This window comes from Thermobia domestica, chromosome 11 (genome assembly GCF_964235325.1).
Source record: "Thermobia domestica chromosome 11, izTheDome1.hap1.1, whole genome shotgun sequence".
Taxonomy (NCBI): Eukaryota; Metazoa; Arthropoda; class Insecta; order Zygentoma; family Lepismatidae; genus Thermobia; species Thermobia domestica.
The window spans coordinates 251,745,870-251,762,080 of NC_137464.1; the positions used below are offsets into that span (position 1 = coordinate 251,745,870).

The 16,211-nt window shown below is 36.4% G+C and overlaps 2 protein-coding genes across 3 annotated transcripts in view; one reads left to right on the forward strand and one right to left on the reverse strand.

Annotated features, from left to right (window-relative positions):
- The window catches only part of Adsl (adenylosuccinate lyase), a 647,432-nt gene that overhangs the window by 109,598 nt on the left and 521,623 nt on the right, over positions 1 to 16,211 (reverse strand). The gene's annotated exons all lie outside the window — the stretch shown is intronic.
- Positions 10,111 to 16,211, forward strand: part of LOC145664928 (uncharacterized) — a 28,366-nt gene continuing 22,265 nt past the window's right edge. Inside the window, exon 1 of the mRNA XM_081732034.1 lies at positions 10,111 to 10,215. The gene's annotated coding sequence lies outside the window, so the exon portion shown is untranslated. The remainder of the gene's footprint in view (positions 10,216 to 16,211) is intronic.

Genomic DNA, 16,211 nt, shown 5'->3' on the forward strand with positions numbered 1-16,211 from the left:
GTCTATTTATCTATCTATTTGTATATATATAACGCTATTTGTGAATGCCATAACCACCCTAATTTTCAGCGGATTGAGACGAAACTTGGCACAAACATTAATTGTTGAAATATTTTGATGAGTTCGTTAACCAGAATAATCAGATGAAAATGTTCAAAATGGTGGCCCTTCAAGCTCTTAAAAAGTTCCAAGGGAACCAAATTTCGCCCATAAATAGGTATTCAGAAAGTTTGAATAAATTTTCCTCTTTTACTGAAATATTTGTGTGCAGAAACTTATTGAAATATTGGACCCGATTAATCGCCTAAAGAAGGATCACGCCCTTTCGCTACAGTCAGTTTTTTTTTTTTTTTTTTTTTTGCAGGAGGGGGTTATTTTCCTATCGGAACAAGATGATTGTTAGTGATGATATGAAATTACACATTGAAAGTGAAGTAACTTGTGAAACGTGTTATTTGAAAGAATAATATAATAAATGTGCATTCCTCTAACACAGAGAACTGTAAATTATGTATTTCGAGTTCGGGAGCCTGAAGGGCGAGGAGTATTATTTGATTTGCTTTTTAGTAACACATTGCATTGCAAATAAAGGTAGGCAACATTAGTGGTAAGTAAAACAAAAACAACAACAATAATAATAATAATAATAATAATAATAATAATAATAATAATAATAATAATAATAATAATAATAATAATAATAGGTGTTGTTTGTGGCAAGGTAATATCTTAATCAATTCTTCTTCAAACGTAATGATTGTAACGCCATATCTCACTTACAAACAAAATATTAGCAATTTATATCGAGAGAACGGGAAACTGTAGAGCGATGGGAGCAACGTTGGACAGTATGCACTCATAGTACTCAGAAAAGTAAGCGATTTCAATGCAAAAGGAACGAAGAGTCATTGTCATGGGTACTCATGGGGCCACGGCAGAGACCTCTTTAGGCAAAGTGTCAATAACTTATATCGAGAGGTGATACTAGGATGGGACCAACTTTGGACACCGTGGATCCATAAAGCGCATCGAAAAAAATAGGGGGGGGGGGCGCCAGCCAGCCTTACTTATTTCCACATAATAATATAAAATTATGTTGTCGAAATACACACACGAGTTAGCTACTAATATTTCATATTATTATTATTATTATTATTATCGACAGCGTCTTTTCATTACGTGTGCGTGTTTGACATGAAGCCAAAGAGAAGATCCATCATTCGTAGAAAGAATAATAGTCAGTTACTTTAACTGTGAACGACAGCGAAAAATACGAAAAGAGTGGACTACCTGTAGCGTAAAGAAGCAATATTTTCTCTCAAATGGATACAAAATCAAGCCGAGATTGATTCGAACTCGCATGGACGGCGCGAAAAGCCAGTGTTTTGTCCACTTTGTTTTTTTAACTGACTCACTGAACGTGTTTCAGTAACTTACTTATTGCTAATTTTACTTGCTTCACTCGTTTAACTTGCTTTTTCTAATAACTTATAACGACAGGGACACGAACACAGAAACATCGAGAACAGTTAAAAATCATAGATGCTCTCCCGCCGGGAATCGAACCCGGAACTCCATACACCAAAGGCGCACGTGCTAGCGACTAGACCACCGGGAAGGGCACCACTCTTTCCCTGTGTCGTTAGGGATTACGACCACTGTCTTGCCAACTATCACTTCTGTGGGCTGTATACTATGATCACATGTTTCTTCTCTGCTGGAAGAGTAAAACCTACATTATATGTAATACATGAGGTATTTAGACCTACATGCTCTTCATATAATGTAATAAAAGGGTCATGCTGGGAATAAGAAAAAGAACATTCCTTGGACAAAACGGAAACTATTGGCATCATAAATATTTATCTACGAGGCATGCGCAGTAGTATATTTCAGAATAGTTACTGTTTTGTTCAGTAAACGAAGAAAGGGGTATAAAAAAGCAAATATGTCGCGTCAACGAGATCGACCAGATTTGACAGGGGCGGAAGCAGATGTATAGTAATACAACAACTTCGCTCAGTTGATACGAGCCGAGCCGGTTGATATCACTACCCGAGTTGGTCTTCTGCTTGGGCTCAAGAATTCGACCGTGCAGGTCTCAGCCTTAATTTTAAGAACTACAGTATATACTTATATTGGTGATTACGACATTTGAGGCTGTCTCGTAATAATAATAAAAAAAAAAAACTCTTGTCTTCTCGTTATCTAGACGAGACGAGATACACTAAAATTGCCCCACGAGATGCACCAAAAGTACGAGAGGTAGCGCACCCTTGCCGTGAGCAACACTAAAAGTATCCCACATTACTGCCTACATTTCTCATGGCTTTCGGTTTCCAGTCTAATCAGGCCATTATTTCAAAACGAGTTAAAACGAGCTGAACGAGCGAGAGAGCCATTATAAAACTCGACTCAACTCGAAACTCGACCTCGAAAACAGCGCCTTGGCTTGGAACTCAACTCAAGAAAAATACCTTTGACTCGACTCGGATTGAACTCGAGTCGAGTCGAATTTTGGCTCGACTCCTGCTCATCCCTATTTGTATTTGTATTTTGTTTCCACTTCAACAATTTCTACTCTTTTTTTTCTTCGTTTACCTATTGTTTCTGGATTTCTCTGTCGGTGTCGTCCTTTATTAACACCATGCACTATTGTTATTCCCAGCTTGTGACCCGCTTCAATGTCTTATTCAGTTTAGGCTTTTCTCCTTACATTGACTTGACATGTGATTGATTTAATTCTCACTTTCCGCGCACGACCGATGAAAATGTTTTATTATTATTATTATTATTATTATTATTATTATTATTATTATTATTATTATTATTATTATTATTATACTATTGAACTTGCACGGCGAAATTACTGTATAATACGATATCATTTCAGTAATTTTATTCCATTGTATGTTATTTAATTTATTAATGGGCACTAAATTGTCTCCAGATCAACGAATAAATTAACTACGGCATGCACTTTGGTGGAAATATCATTACAATAAGATTATTGGTTCGTTCCAAACATGTTCATGTAATGATATTTCCACCAAAGTGCATGCCGTAGTTAATTTATTCGTTGATCTGGAGACAATTTAGTGCCCATTAATAAACTAAATAACATACAATGGAGTAAAATTACAGAAATGATATCGTATTATACAGTAATTTCGCCGTGCAAGTTCAATAGTATAATAATAATAATAATAATAATAATAATAATAATAATAATAATAATAATAATAATAATAAAACATTTTCATCGGTCGTGCGCGGAAAGTGAGAATTAAATCAATCACATGTGAAGTCAATGTAAGAAGAAAAGCCTAAACTGAATAAGACATTGAAGCGGGTCACAAGCTGGGAATAAGAATAGTGCACGGTGTAAATAAAGGACGACACCGAAAGAGAAATCCAGAAACAGCAGGTAAAAGGAGAAAAAAGAGTAGACATTGTTGAAGTGGAAACATAAAATACAAACACGAATAGGGATGAGCACAAGTCGAGCCAAAATTCAATTCGACTCGAGTACAATTTGAGTCGAGTCAAAGGTAATTTTCTTGAATTGAGTTCCGAGCCAAGTCGCTGTTTTCGAGGTCGAGTTTCGAGTTGAGTTGAGTTTGATAATGGCTCTCTCGCCCGTTCAGCTCGTTTTAGCTCGTTTTGAAATATTGGCCTGATCAGACTGGAAAGCAAAAGCCATGAGAAATGTAAGCAGTAATGTGGAATACTTTTAGTGTTGCTCACGACAGAGGTGCGTCTCATCTCGTAATTTTAGTGCATCTCGTGGGGCAATTTTAGTGTATCTCGTCTCGTCTAGATAACGAGAAGACAAGAGTTTATTATTATTATTATTATTATTATTATTATTATTATTATTATTATTATTATTATTATTACGAGACAGCCTCAAATGTCGTAATCACCAATATAAGTATATACTGTAGTTCTTAAAATCAAGGGTGAGATCTGCACGGTCGAATTCTTGAGCCCAAGCAGAAGACCAACTCGGGTAGTGATATCAACCGGCTCGGCTCGCATCAACTGAGCGAACAGCTCGAGTCGGCTCGGTTGGGATGAGCCGATGACCCGAGCCGGCTTAGTTGGAACAAGCCATCGACTCAGCTCAATTGAGCCGATGGCTCGAGCTTTCTCGGTTGGGATGGGTCACCTACTCGGCTCATGTGAACCGGTTCGAGCCAGCTAAGTTGAAACTAGTTCATCAGCACGTTTCGACTCAGCTCAACTAAACCGATGGCTCAAATCGGCTCGGTGTGGTGAGCTGTTGGCTCGGCTCACTTCTCGATTCGGTTCGATATTGAATGAGCTGTAAGCCGAGCCGCTCGAGCCGTTTAGAAGCCCAAACCCGGTCCCAGCTGTTTTGAATATGTTTAGATGAAGCCTATAACTTTTAACAATTTTTTGCTCGAGCCCGAATACTTGCCCCTTCGGAACTCAAACCCAGAACGTAACCGATGTCCTTGCCTCCTGAAGACTTCCAGACGACCGAGATCGACAGTCAATTAGCTTTTACTATTCAGATACAAACCGTATATCTTTTAAAGATTATACATGGAGTTGATATAATAATAATAATAATAATAATAATAATAATAATAATAATAATAATAATAATAATAATAATAATAATAATAATAATAATAATAATAATAATAATAGTTTTAAACTTGCCCTGAAATTTGGCAAAACTTACTTAAAAGTAGAGATTTCGGGGAAAGGGTTCCGTACCTTCAAGACACACCTCTGAAACTACCAACATTTTAAACTAGAACCTTTTATTGAAGTTTCATGTAGAAAGTATGTTTTGAGGAGAATAACTGTAATAAATATAACTGAATATCACGCGACAGTAAGGCATATAATAAACTAATTTTTAGAATATGCAGAGGTAAATATAAAAGCTTTGCTACAAAAATACCTACACAGAGCATAATTCAATGAGCTCTGAAATACAATGTAACGAAATAGCCTATGAGATTCAGTCTACAGAGCGATAGTTACTTAAAGAATGGACATACACTATTTCGAGAATCGAGACAAGACGGGAAATGTTTACGATACTTTTCGTCTCGTCTCGATTCTCATCTCCAAAGAGAGACGAAAATTTTGATTTAGCCCTGACCCGTCTCGAATGTAAAATGTTAATTCTCATGTTATTTTATTTGTTTTAGAAACGAAATGAGAAACTCCTCTTCTCGTGAGCAACATTAAACCAAACCGAAATATTATTTCCAAATGTCACGTTTCTCCTTGTAATGGTATGACCTGAGCGATAATTTAGCTTCTAGCTTTTAATCTTCTACGAGATAATAATAATAATTATTATTACTATTATTATTCCTGAAGATTTGATAGTTCAAGTATTGAAACATCCAAGTATTCAAATATCTGAATATAATAAAACGTATGTTATCGCTGATCAATCGCCATCAAAAATTCTAAAGTAAGAAAAAAAAATTGCAACGTGCATTCGCAGAAGCACCTTGACCACTGAACCGCGATCGCTACGCGGTAAACGATCCGTCTTTAGTCTGGTTACGTTAGGTTTCTTTGTCTCCGCTTGCAAACTTGTATGTTATATTTTTCGATTCAAAATGTCTTTCGTATTTCTTTTATGAAGTCGGCAAAGTTTATATTAATAACTTGAGTTTTTCTTAAACCACTCGTTCACAAGTTCGTTCTTTCTCCACACGAAACTACAAATATGACAGATTGAATTCTCATACTCCCCATTTCTTTCAAAGCAGTCGCCATTACCTGATCAAAGACTTATTTCCGCCACGATTCATATTAACCAAAATAAATTCATTTTTCGGAAGCGGAACTTACACTTTCCGGATTTCGCAAAATTATGGAATTCAGTTATACTCCGGAATTCAGAAGAATTTCGGAACTCGTAAAGAATCCGGAATTTAGAAAATTCCGGAATTGAGAAAAACTCCGACTTTCGAAAAAATCCGGATTTTCCGAATTCCGGAATGTTAACCAAATAAGAAATTTCTAAATTCCGGATTTTTCCGAATTCCGAAATTATTACAAAATTGGAATTTTCCGAATTCCGGAATTTGTCCGGCTTTACTTTCTGGAGTCCGAAAACTAATAATTCCGGAACAGGCTATCCCTAGTTTATACACAACTTTTCAGAACAATAAGCTAGTAGCTGTCTACAAACAAACAAGTAATGCAAAGCATGTTGTATACTGCAATACGTCATGTATTAAAATCCGACACCATGACCCTTTTATTACATTATATGAAGAGCATGTAGGTCTAAATACCTCATGTATTACATATAATGTAGGTTTTACTCTTCCAGCAAAGAAGAACCATGTGATCATAGTATACAACCCACAGAAGTGATAGCTGGCAATACAGTGGTCGTAATCCCTAACGACACAGAAAGTGAGCGTTGCCATCGTCGCTGGTCTAGAGGCTAGCACGTGAGCCTTCGGTGTATGGAGTCTCCGGTTCGATTCTCGGCGGAAGAGCATCTATCATTTTTAACTGTTCTCGATGTTTCTGTGTTCGTGTCCCTGTTGTTATAAGTTATTAGAAAAAGCAAGTTAAACGAGTGAAGCAAGTAAAATTAGCAATAAGTAAGTTACTGAAACACGTTCAGTGAGTCAGTTAAAAAAATAGTGGACAAAGCACTGGCTTTTCGCGCCGTCCATGCGAGTTCGAATCAATCTCGGCTTGATATTTTATCCATTTGAGAGAAAGTATTGTTTCTTTTCGCTACAGGATGGATTTTCTCCTTGGTTTCATGTCAAACATGCTCATGTAATGAAAAGACGCTGTAGATGATAATAATAATAATAATAATAATAATAATAATATGAAATATTAGTAGTTAACTCGTGTCTGTATTTCGACAATATAATTTTATATTATTATGTGGAAATAAGTAAGGCTGGCTGGCGTCCGCCTCCCTAATTTTTTCAATGCGCCTTATGGGTCCACGGTGTCCAACATTGGTCCCATCCCAGTATCACCTCCTATTTTTTCGATATAAGCTATCGACATTTTGCCTAAAGAGGTCTCTGCCGTGGCCCCATGAGTACCCATGACAATGACTCTTCGTTCATTTTGCATTGAAATCGCTTACTTTTCTGAGTACTATGAGTGCATACTGTCCAACGTTGGTCCCATCGCTCTACAGTTTCCCGTTCTCTCGATATAAATTGCTAATATTTTGTTTGTAAGTGAGATATGGCGTTACAATCATTACGTTTGAAGAAGAATTGAGGAAGATATTGCCTTGCCACAAACAACACCTATTATTATTATTATTATTATTATTATTATTATTATTATTATTATTATTATTATTATTATTATTATTATTATTATTATTATTATTGTTTTTGTTTTACTTACCACTAATGTTGCCTACCTTTATTTGCAATGCAATGTGTTACTAAAAAGCAAATCAAATAATACTCCTCGCCCTTCAGGCTCCCGAACTCGAAATACATAATTTACAGTTCTCTGTGTTAGAGGAATGCACATTTATTATATTATTCTTTCAAATAACACGTTACACAAGTTACTTCACTTTCAATGTGTAATTTCATATCATCACTAACAATCATCTTGTTCCAATAGGAAAATAACCCCCTCCTGCAAAAAAAAAAAAAAAAAAAAAAACCTGACCGTAGCGAAAGGGCGTAAACCTTCTTTAGGCGATTAATCGGGTCCAATATTTCAATAAGTTTCTGCACACAAATATTTCAGTAAAAGAGGAAAATTTATTCAAACTTTCTGAATACCTATTTATGGGCGAAATTTGGTTCCCTTGGAACTTTTTAAGAGTTTGAAGGGCCACCATTTTGAACATTTTCATCTGATTATTCTGGTTAACGAACTCATCAAGATCTTTCAACAATTAATGTTTGTGCCAAGTTTCGTCTCAATCCGCTGAAAATTAGGGTGGTTATGGCATTCACAAATAGCGTTATATATATACAAATAGATAGATAAATAGACACACAGAGGGAGAGAGAAAAAGTGTTTTTCTCCCTTCTCGCACCTGTGGTGCGTCAGAGCTAAACCGGGCCCCTTTGCAAAACGTATTGACGAGCCTAACCTAAACACAAGCCTCTTACTTGCTAACGTAGAAACGTGGTCGGGAGGTGTAATGCATGTAGAAATTGTATTTTTAGTAACCATGAGTATGGTCGACTTCCATGTTTTTCCTTTTACTTTTTGCAGCTACTTCGGAACGTTCAATTTTTATTCTTTACTAATTGCAAATGGCGTTTACATTTAAAATATGAGGAATTTTGGTGGCATTTGTTCGAATATTCTTCTCTTTGGAAATGAAGACAAGAACAAAAGCAATACGCAAAGACAAAAAGTATTATCAGTACTAAACATTACCAATAATAATTGCTACGAAAAACTAAATACGACCTCTTTTACCATCTCTCATGAGTTGTATGTATTATTAAAAAAAATTTAAAAATGTCCTTGGCGAGGATTCGAACTTGCGTCCTTTGCATTTGTAAGCCAGCACCCTAACCACTACACCAAGATCATGGCATGGTGGCCGTTTAGTTGTCGGCGTATTTGTTGTGTTTGTGTTTTATGTTCCCACTTCGACAATTTTTACTCTTTTTTTGTAAGTTTAACAGCTGTTTCTGGCTTTCTCTTTCGGTGTCGTCCTTTATTTACACAATGCACTATCCGTATTCACAGCTTGTGCCCCTCTGCAATGTCTTATTCAGATTAAGCTTTTCTTTTTGCCCCTCAGTAAACATTTGATTGATTTAATTCTCATACTCTCCACGGATGGAGCGCAGGAATGCCAGACTCGAAAAATAGGTGTACATTTACTTTCCTGACAGATCATACATCAATATAAAAGATTGCCTACAGGTCGAAAATATGCTGATTTTTCATAACAGCTTGAAGAATGTTTACCAGCAATTCAGTCGGGGAAAATGTCGCGAAAAGAAACAGAAGCTCACTTCAAGATAAGTCGTTCCACCATAGAAAGAAGATTAACACTAGAAGGACCGGATGGGTCAAAATGACCCATCACCATATTTTAATATTCCACTGTAAACGTACTTGAAATACTAAGTGAATAATATTTTATGAATTTGTTAAGGCCAATGGGTTATGACATTAACTTTCGAGTTTTCGTGGATGAAAATAGGCCAAAAGAACGAATTTGTTGCAAAATTGGGTCCAAGTAGCCCGCATCTACGGTATGCCTTTTTAACTTTATTAGGAATTATATATTTTGATAGCTTATATATTCCTCTTTTGAAATGACATGCGATATTTCTTCTGTAAATTTTACAAAAGTATGGCTACCTAAGAACCAATGGTTTTAAATAACTAACTAACTAACTCTATGGCCTATGGAACCCGGAGGTTCAGTGCCGCGTTCACAAAAGCTCTCTACTGACTTTTATCCTTAGCTAATTGCATCCAGTTTCTACTTTGTATTCCTATCTCTGCGAGATCCATCTTAATATTATCCTCCCATCTGCGCCTAGGTCTTCCTAGTGGTCGTTTTCCTATGGGTCTACCAGTCAAGACTTTGAAAGCGTTTCTACTCTCTTCCATTCTAGCTACATGACCTGCCCACCTAAGCCTCCTAGACTTGACGACCCTAACAATGTTGGGTAAACCGTATAAACTATGTAGTTCCTCGTTATGAAGCTTCCGCCATTCCCCATTCTCGTTCCTCTTGGGTCCGAATATTCTTCTCAGGATCCTGTTCTCAAACACTTTCAGTCTATGTTCTTCCCTCAGAGTAAGCGACCATGTTTCGCAACCATACAGAACAACAGGCATGATTATCGTTTTATATATTTTAAGCTTCAAATTCCTCGACAGAATTCGCGATGACAAGAGATTTTGAACCGAGTAGTAACACGAATTCCCTGCTTTTAGTCGACATTTAATTTCTTCGTGAATATGATTTTCGTCTAAATAAATAAATAAAGAAAAAAGATCACCACATTTAATCATCATTCTCATAAATTTTTACATTACAATTTCTATATTACAAATTACTTATTAACAAAATTCAGTGATATAGGTGACTGAAACCTACGTCTGGACCTGAAGATGTAAAACCTCAGTTTAGGTTAAAAAGAAAGAAGAAATAATCGGAGTGAGGGTATTATTATGATCCTGATCATCTATATTACTAGATTAGTCAGTGATACAGCTTTACGAGTAAGTATATTTCCTTGTTCTTGTGAATATATGATAAACTTAATAACATGAATCCTAGTAAAGGAGCTGTGATACTAATAACAGTTTATGTTTTATTAGCAAGAAAAATAGGTATAATCTAACTCCCAATATTATACCAGTTTGTGGATACCTCATGTTTTATTTATTTGTTTATTTTTGACCCATAATCTCGGAACAAACAACCAACTTCAGGCAATTGTCTTGAACAACTAGGAGGTCGCAGTGGCTAACTGGTAGGGCGTTAATTTCTTTTGCATGGGGTCCCTGGTTCGATCCCAGTTCGCGCCAAGTGAGCTTTGTAGAGGACAAACAACGTGTGCATGAGTTTTCTCGGGGTTGTCTCGTTTCGTCCCATCACCTTCATTCCAACATTCCATTCATTTCTCATTATCATCGTCTCCTTTAGTCTGCACGTCATAACTGTGGAACGTAAACTAAAAGATTTAATTTGTCTTGGAACAATTACAGTTTACAGAAGACACGATTCAATGTTCTGATTATGACTGATTTGAATACATGAACTGTCATGTAAACAGATTGCAGTATTGAGAAAAGTGAATCAAAACAATATAAACCAATCATAACGTCTTCTCCTGTATGTGCTAATTACAAACAGAAACACTATCTAACCTAGCCTGGAGTATATATATATATATTATATTTTCTATTTTACCCTAATCTACCATATTCTAATTTATTCTACTTGTGCAAAGTTTTCCCCGCTGATCTACTGATTAGCGCGTGTGGTCCCGAGTTCGATTCCCGGTGGGAGAGCACAAAAGTTTAATTTCATAAACATCAGTTTTCACCAATCATCCGTTTCTTTTAGCCTAAAAGGCATCATCGTGGGTAATTATGCAAAAAAAAAAAAAAAAAAAAATCATTTTGCTGCTTGTGCAACTTTACTGATACCACGTGTAAATATATAGACCGTAATAACAAGAGAATTAATAAGATCGAAGAAGCATATAAACAAATTTAAGAAAATAACATTTTATTCCACTTTATTTATTATTTATATATGCATTCTGCAATTGATTACTGTAAGAATATTATATCCACAATACACCATTTAAAACTTTTACGCATAACCATAACAACTTCACTTAGAATACAGATAGCCCTTGACTTACGTAAATATAGGGTGGACACAAAGTCCCAATACCTCTGTCATACGCAAACAATAAATTTGATATTCTCGTGCGAAATAAATCATTAATAATCTACGGAATCAGTGTGTCCACCTACGCCATCACGCTGTGTGACATTTTTCAGAGTAATGCTGGCGTAACTGGGTCTGTCTCAAAACATTTTACAGTTCGTCAGTGGTATCGCATCGTTCTTTTGCCATGATATTCCTACTTTTTATGAATCCCTAAACATGCATTATCACATATGGTGAATTCTGGGATTAAAAATAATCATTGTAGCGAATGAATTGCGTGAAATAAAACATTACCGGTACTCGGTTTTAATAATAACTACTTTCCCATTAGTTCTACTTTACGATATAGTAAAAGTCGTCAGTTTTACGCACCATGAATATATTCTGTAGGCTAAAGGACACAGACAATTAACGAAATTGAATGATTGTCAAAGAATTAGTAGAATGAGAATGTGTAAGGAAAGGGAATAATCTTGAGAATATGAATGGTTACGATATTGTCCCTTGCAAAGTCACATGTCCTGGGATCGAACCAGGAACACCTAGTACTTAAAATTTCATGACATAGTGCTTACTTAAATCCAGTATTTAATCTATATACAATGTAATAGTGTATTACACAAAAGCTTACTAAACTGCCACAAAATTTTGACTTTATTTTTATGATAAAAATACACTTTGCACAGTTTATTCAAAAGTGTGTGTTTACCTTTAGGAAAAAAAAAAGAAGTAATCAAGTGTTATGCACACTTATTTAATTACGTTAAAATAATAATAGAAAATCTTACTTCACCAAAATCTACTAATTTTCTTTTTATGTGAACCTCTCATCGATTGGTCATTGACAGCACGATTATTTTCAATTGTTGATTAAACTATTGTATTTTCTGTCGTTTAAAATTTTCGAAATTAAGATTTTTAAATATATATTTTGCATCGCTTAGGTTCTATTCTTTTAAGGTTTAAAATGTAATTAAGATCTTTTGAGTTGTCCTTTGCCAACGAAGGTCCTGCACGTAGATTCGACATCTTAAGCGGACGGAGATATCTCGTTTTTCTTTTCCGACCCAAAGTATTTTATGATTTGTAAATCTGCCAGAAGATAGAGCTCATTCTCCTTTCCTGCCATTACAAGATTCTTTAGCATGTGAGCGCCTGAAAGTATATCCATGTTTATTGAAGTGATGATAAATTTATATCTGTGTGTAATCAGGGGTAAAAGTGTGGGGGAACGCGGGGGGATGCCGTCCCCCACCTCGAAAAAATATGTACGGCGTCCCTCACTTTCTAAAAAAAATACAATGGGCAAATATAGGTAGGGGAACGGTGTGACGTCATGCCCTACCTACCGTCCCCCCACCTTTTCAGATCCACTTTCACCCCTGTGTGTAATCTAACTAAAAAGAATGGTAATCTACTTTGGAAAGCATTCGATTGAAAACAATAGCTGGAATAGAAAATTCATTCAATAAATAACCGGCAAATTAAAAAAAAACTAAACACGGCCGTCATTATTATATGTTCATTGTTTTTTAATGGTATAGTAGAGCAATTAGTAGCTGGGGTTGGCACGCATCCGTTGGGCACCTAACTCTGGCTTACAAAATCGTGGCACCTCTACGAGATTTGGAGCAACTAAGTGTCAACACATTTATGTTGACTAAAGGCGTGGCATGAATAGAAATTCATCGCCGCATCACAGTTGAAAACTGTATGAGTGGCATGCATGAGTGGTACTCAAGCTTACGAGTGGGTGAAACTCAAACAGGGCATAACCAGTGTTGAAGATTCTCCACGTCCAGGTTGCACTTGGATAACGAAACTGAAATAACGAAAAACATGTTTACTAACGCAAAAAACTTTGTGTTTGAGATCACAAGGGAACTATTCTTAAACACTATATGTTAAGCGGGCATCATATAAAAAGTAAGAGCTACTCCAACCTTCTGCATAGACGGTGTGGTCTGGTGTCCGATGCTGTACTTTTCATTCATGATAATGCAAGACCACACACTACCAGTGCAACATTGTCTACTATCGAGAAATTACGGTATAAGTGTTTACCCTAACCTTCACACTGAGAAAAAAATGTAGGTGGCATGCGTAATTCCTGTAGTTTTTGGACTTAACGTACAGCAGAAGTATAACTGAAAACACATGCTTTATAATACTTTCCGTATAATGTTCCATCTATACGTACTTTCCGTATGCAGCGATATAGGCGGTCAGGATCTCACATACAAATGGACGTAAATAACATATAGCTAACGAAGGTAACATAAGTATATGCATGTGATACACGGAAAACTGTTAGATGTCAGACCTCCCGCAACGGCATGATGTAACATCTAAGGGCAGTGCGTATGTAGCATATGAATAACATGCTCCATACTGATTTCTGTAATAAGCAAGAGGATTCCGTATATTTGTACAATATACCGCTGTCCGGAGAACGGATTTTTCTCAGTGCATTTGTTCGATCTCACCCTTTTGGATTTCTACACATTTGGTCAACGTAAAGATGCACTAAGTGGATCGAAGTTCATGAGTGATGAGTTAGTTACGCTCGCGTCCAAAAAAGTATTTTTTTAATTGTTAAAACAGTGTCTTTACCAAGTACTGGCGTAAGTGCATTGAACTAGGGAAGATAATGTTGAAAAAAAGTAATGTAGTTATTTTGCTGCTTGTAATACACGCATATTTCCGGTTATTCATTAAATGAGCCTTGCACTAAAAGTTTTGACTTGTATAGCAAATGAGTTTTGTATAACACTGAGAAACTTACGGCATACTTCCAAACTACGCAAACTGAATACCGAAACTGGAAGTAGATCCATAACTTTAGGTTGCAATAGACGAATACGTTCAGAAATAGAATCTGTTCTTCGGACTCTGAATCCATATCAGAAACAGTTTGTTGCTTATCTTTTACAATACTCTATGTAGGAACCAAAATTCAAACTGAAAAAAAAAAAGTTGAAATTTTCCTGGCGACGTGATTTTAATAAATCTTTAGAGTTATCTCATTGCAAACAGTTTCCATCACAAGTCACAACGTTTTACAGTGCTAAACACTTTGACCCAATAGGGTAGTCTCCGTAAGTAACCAGAAAAGTTTACAAAGAGGAATTCAATTATCTTCAACGCTACAAGAGGATGGCTAGTCTTACAGATATCAATATGGCCACAAAAAGTGCTGTTACTTCCCAACACCAAGTGATTAAAAACTTGACAGTGAGGATCAGTGTGCGAATTAGATAATCTATATTAGGGGGGGGGGGATAAAATTAGGCCAACAGGAGGTAAAGTCTGAAGGTGCAATAATTCAAAATAAGACAATAATACCTTACCCCCCACATACATATGTATATATAAATATGACATCTGTAATAAATAAGAGATTTATTAATTCAATAAATCTACGGACAATAACTATGTACGTATATATTGTCTGACATGCACACACTACACCTAACCTTTCTGGACGTTTTTAAATATACTCACTCTTGACCCTGTAGCTCTCTAAGGTTTATTCGCGTTATTACACACAGTTTGCAAAAGATAACCTACTTCAGTATTATGAAAACCACTAAAATTATCAGTTAAACTGGACGTACTTTAAAAAAAAAAAATCTAGGTATTAGCCTATCACACGAGAAAGGGATTGTTGCTGGTCAAGGGCGCCCATCAGGGGAGGCAAGGTGGGGCGCTCTCCCCCCAAGAGAAAATCGTGCTTGGGAATATCGAAAGCCCAATAGAATTTTTACATTAGTTATAGCAAAATTTTAAACTATATTTGAAATCTCGCATATATTCCCCCCCCCCCCCCTTGGAAACCACAACATGGGCGCCCTTATTGCTGTTCCCGATTTCTGGCATCAAGGTCAAATTGAAGGCCAAATATTTAAAAACTCTCAATTCAAATTTCGATCCTGCGCCTCTACTCTCCGCTAAAGCTGCGCTCTTCACGATTTTTTTCTCCAAATATCGATTCCGTGACGGAGCTCGGGAAGTCAACACTTACAATTACTTTACTGTTAGATTACAAATGAGTTGCTTCACTATGTGCTACGTTATTGAAATAAAATAAAACATTACATTGAAGTATTCCAAACTACATTATGGGCGTGGACAGCAAACTGTACAGCAAAAAGAAAGATGGGGAAAATGAAGGGTTAACTTTAAAAAGTACGCTCTAGTTGAAATGCTTATACATGCACGGACAATGACACGGAGAACCAGTCGTATTAACAAATGCTGAAACAAATATTCAATTATGCGTTTACTCACCTTCACTAACATGTCTGCTCACTAGGGGCGCATCACAAGCGTGTACGTCAATATATAGCCTCGAGAGAATACCTATATTTCAGATTTTGAGTACAGTTTCAAAAGTTCATTTCCCTAAACTGTAAAAGGCAGTGATTACTATGCTAATTACCACAAATTAAGTGCAATTTTTGAGTTAGATACACGCAAACTACTAGGGAATGAAGGTCATGCGGTAACAAAGAATACACTGGAAAATGAAATATAACAAAAATTAAAATAAGATGATAATCGATACAAATGTAGAGGATGAATATGACATGTCCGACCTTCGCTAAATATGGTGGAAGAAGCTATATGTTAACTTCTTCTTGGTCAATCGCTGTCGGCTCCCGTAGCTGAGTGTGCTAGCGTAACATGCTAGTAAGAAAGAATGGTTTTAGGGGGCGCGGTGGCTCAGTGGTAGAGCGTTCACCTCTGGTGCTTGGGGTCCCGGGTTCGATCCCAGCCCCCACCAAGTGAACTTTGTGGTGGACAAACA